The sequence below is a fragment of the Brachyhypopomus gauderio genome, chromosome 6 (genome assembly GCF_052324685.1).
Source record: "Brachyhypopomus gauderio isolate BG-103 chromosome 6, BGAUD_0.2, whole genome shotgun sequence".
In the NCBI taxonomy this organism is placed as follows: Eukaryota; Metazoa; Chordata; class Actinopteri; order Gymnotiformes; family Hypopomidae; genus Brachyhypopomus; species Brachyhypopomus gauderio.
In genome coordinates, this window is record NC_135216.1 from 18,176,546 (window position 1) to 18,180,821 (window position 4,276).

Here is a 4,276-nt window from a genome sequence, read left to right on the forward strand (position 1 = left end):
GGACTGGGGTGGGTGGAGCAGTTGGGACTGGGGTGGGTGTAGCAGGTGGGACTGGGGTGGGTGGAGCAGTTGGGACTGGGGTGGGTGGAGCAGTTGGGACTGGGGTGGGTGTAGCAGTTGGGACTAGGGTGGGTGGAGCAGTTGGGACTGGGGTGGGTGTAGCAGTTGGGACTGGGGTGGGTGGAGCAGTTGGGACTGGGGTGGGTGGAGCAGTTGGGACTGGGGTGGGTGGAGCAGTTGGGCCTGGGATATCGGAGTTTCTCATACATTAATTTAAAATGCAACAAAACTGCTCCGTTGATTCACAGATTGTAGACCAGATTGTGGATGACCCCATATCCCCACATGCACCACAGTTTAAAGTTCAAGTTGCTAATCCAATATGTAATCTAACCAGTTAATCAATGGTTAATGCAATAAGTATATATTTACTCACTATTATTTCTTGTTAATAGAAAATAGTAAACATACCTCTACATTTAAAGAAGATTTGTAGTGATAATAGATGGTTAGAAATAGAAAAGTTAGAATCAGAACCAGTGTCCCATTTAAGTAAACTGTCCTTAAATCTCGGGCAAATGTGTCTTTGTATTTGTGTTACTCTAAAATAGAGTGTGACCTGTTTCCAGTGGCATCCAGAGATTCTAATGTATTCATGTCTATATATCCCAATTACCATGTAGGGCACATTTGCTGTAGTTATTTAAGACATTGCTGAAATTATTTAAGACATTAACTCAGTATTTCTAAAACTCAACCCCTAAACTAACCATAGATCACATATTTCATCATATTTCTTCCTTGCTTGCTTCTTGTCTTTCGTTTCCTCTAAGCCGTCTTGAACAGGCAGGCATCATTTAGGCCACCAACACTGCACTGCTGCGTTGCTGCTTTCCTTTGAGGCTTTGACCCTAAGACTTGCTCTAAATATACCAGACTCCCAAGAGCAGCACAACACAAGAGAAGACGCTTGTCATGTGGACCAGGGTGTTGTTAGTGTGGCTGTGTACCTATGGACCAGGGTGTTGTTAGTGTGGCTGTGCACCTGTGGACCAGGGTGGTGTTAGTGTGGCTGTGGACCTGTGGACCAGGGCGTTGTTAGTGTGGCTGAGTACCTGTGGACCAGGGTGGTGTTAGTGTGGCTGTGTACCTGTGGACCAGGGTGGTGTTAGTGTGGCTGTGTACCTGTGGACCAGGGTGGTGTTAGTGTGGCTGTGGACCTATGGACCAGGGCATTGTTAGTGTGGCTGTGTACCTGTGGACCAGGGTGGTGTTAGTGTGGCTGTGTACCTGTGGACCAGGGCGTTGTTAGTGTGGCTGTGCACCTGTGGACCAGGGTGTTGTTAGTGTGGCTGTGCACCTGTGGACCAGGGCGTTGTTAGTGTGGCTGTGTACCTGTGGACCAGGGTGGTGTTAGTGTGGATGTGTACCTGTGGACCAGGGTGGTGTTAGTGTGGCTGTGTACCTGTGGACCAGGGCGGTGTTAGTGTGGCTGTGCACCTGTGGACCAGGGTGTTGTTAGTGTGGCTGTGCACCTGTGGACCAGGGCGTTGTTAGTGTGGCTGTGTACCTGTGGACCAGGGCGTTGTTAGTGTGGCTGTGTACCTGTGGACCAGGGCATTGTTAGTGTGGCTGTGCACCTGTGGACCAGGGTGGTGTTAGTGTGGCTGTGTACCTGTGGACCAGGGCATTTCTACGGTGGCTGCCAGGTGGGTAAAATTAAAATTCCACTCCTACTTTAAACTGGTGCCTTTGTCTGTCCAGCTACCATGAGAAGCAAAAGCAGAACAGCTTCAGAGTTCGAACTGTTACAACTGTTACTGAGTGTTACAACTGTTACAGCTGGGAATGTTCCTCACTATACAGGTACTGGGCTTTGTTTCTGTTCATTTACTTTGCTTTCTCACTGGTTAGATGCTGTATATTTGAATCATTCTGAACTGAGTATGGTGTTCTGATGCATTTTTTTAATGAGATAACATTTTGTCCACAAAAAGGTCAAAATGAAGTGAAGTGATTGCATACACTAATTCAACTCTGAGGTCTACAGCCATGTGACAAATGACTCTCTGTTAAATTATCATATTTCTAAACAACTTCACTCTGGCCTTAATTACTAGCGGACTTTAATCAGGTACCATAACGAGACTGTGCCCTTGCAGGTGAGGCGGACTGAAGGAATTACTCATTGGAGACGGAGCGCTGTCCTTGTCACAGAAAAAGGGAACTTTAAAAACTACAGCAGGCAGCCTCACTGTTGATATACAATTTTACCTCAGTATCTAGGTTAATTCTTTAGTGTCTGGTGTATAAAATAGCGCAGCTTCAGGACAAAGCTCATTTTCCCTTCATGTGTTTGGCAGGCGTTCTAGTTCCCAGTTGAACCTGTAATCGTTAATGCTCCTTTGCTTCAGACTTGCAAGGAAATGTGCTGTTATTGACTGTTCTGTGCACCTGGCTCCACTCCTCTGCATTTGATGGTAATGACAGTGAGTCTGTTTGCACTGAGATTTTGTTCAGTATATTAATAGCATGTGTCGTCCCAAAGGGCTTCCAGCACTACTGAAAAAAACCTAATTTAATTTGTCCCTTCTCATAACAGACATATCAGGTACAACAGACTTATATACCAGCTCTCACCTGAGTATTGGTGAACACAAGGGACAAGCAGAGCAATGCTGGTGCATCTACCTGTATGGCTTATTCAGATTCAGGATCTGCCTCGTTGTTCCTTTTCATTCAGGCAAAGAGTTACTCAAGATAACTCGCCATCCTCACTGGTGGACCTAGATAACTCACCATCCTCACTGGTGGATCTAGATAACTCACAAACCTCAATGATGGATCTAGATAACTCACCATCCTCACTGGTGGATCTATATAACTCACAAAGCTCACTGATGGATCTAGATAACTCACCATCTTCACTTGTGGATCTAGATAACTCAGCATTCTCACTGGTGGATCTAGATAATTCACAAACCTCACTGGTGGATCTAGATAACTCACCATCCTCACTGGTGGATCTATATAACTCACAAAGCTCAATGATGGATCTAGATAACTCACCATCCTCACTGGTGGATCTAGATAACTCACAAACCTCAATGATGGATCTAGATAACTCACCATCCTCACTGGTGGATCTATATAACTCACAAAGCTCACTGATGGATCTAGATAACTCACCATCTTCACTTGTGGATCTAGATAACTCAGCATTCTCACTGGTGGATCTAGATAATTCACAAACCTCACTGGTGGATCTAGATAACTCAGCATTCTCACTGGTGGCTCTAGATAACTCACAAACCTCAATGATGGATCTAGATAACTCACCATCCTCACTGGTGGATCTAGATAAATCACAAACCTCACTGGTGGATCTAGATAACTCACAAACCTCAATGATGGATCTAGATAACTCACCATCCTCACTGGTGGATATAGATAACTCACAAACCTCAATGATGGATCTAGATAACTCACCATCCTCACTGGTGGATCTAGATAAATCACAAACCTCACTGGTGGATCTAGATAACTCACAAACCTCAATGATGGATCTAGATAACTCACCGTCCTCACTGGTGGATCTAGATAACTCACAAACCTCACTGGTGGATTTAGATAACTCACAAACCTCAATGATGGATCTAAATAACTCATCATCCTCACTAGATAACTAGATACACTAGATGGAACTAGATACTCACAAAGCTCACTGATGGATCTAGATAACTCACCACCCTCACTGGTGGATCTAGATAACTCACCATCCTCACTGATGGATCTAGATAACTTACCACCCTCACTGATGGATCTAGATAAGTCAGACCAGGAAATTAAAATGTGCGTTAAAGGTCAACAGGGTATGTTATTCGCAAACTGCCAAGGACTGTGTAAAATAATCTTAGTGGAATCAGTCATCATAAGAGCTCAGTTATCACACAGGGCAAGAGTTCCAATGGATGTTTTAAACTACTTTTTGAACTTTTGCACTTTTTGCACCATTTTGTGCAAAGTTTAAGTTCTGCATTTTGTGCAGAGTGTACTTCTGGTGTGTTATGTATTTAACCTTGTAAATCCTGTAAAGCGCTTTGTGACAACATGTGTTGTGAAAAGCGCTATACAAATATATTTGATTTGATTTTATTTTGATTTTTTTTTTATGGTTCATATAGCATCCCAATCCCAAACAGATGTACAGCAAAAATGAGTTCAGAAAAGATTGAGAAGAGACATTTATTGTAAAGAGGTGTTGTGACATGAACAA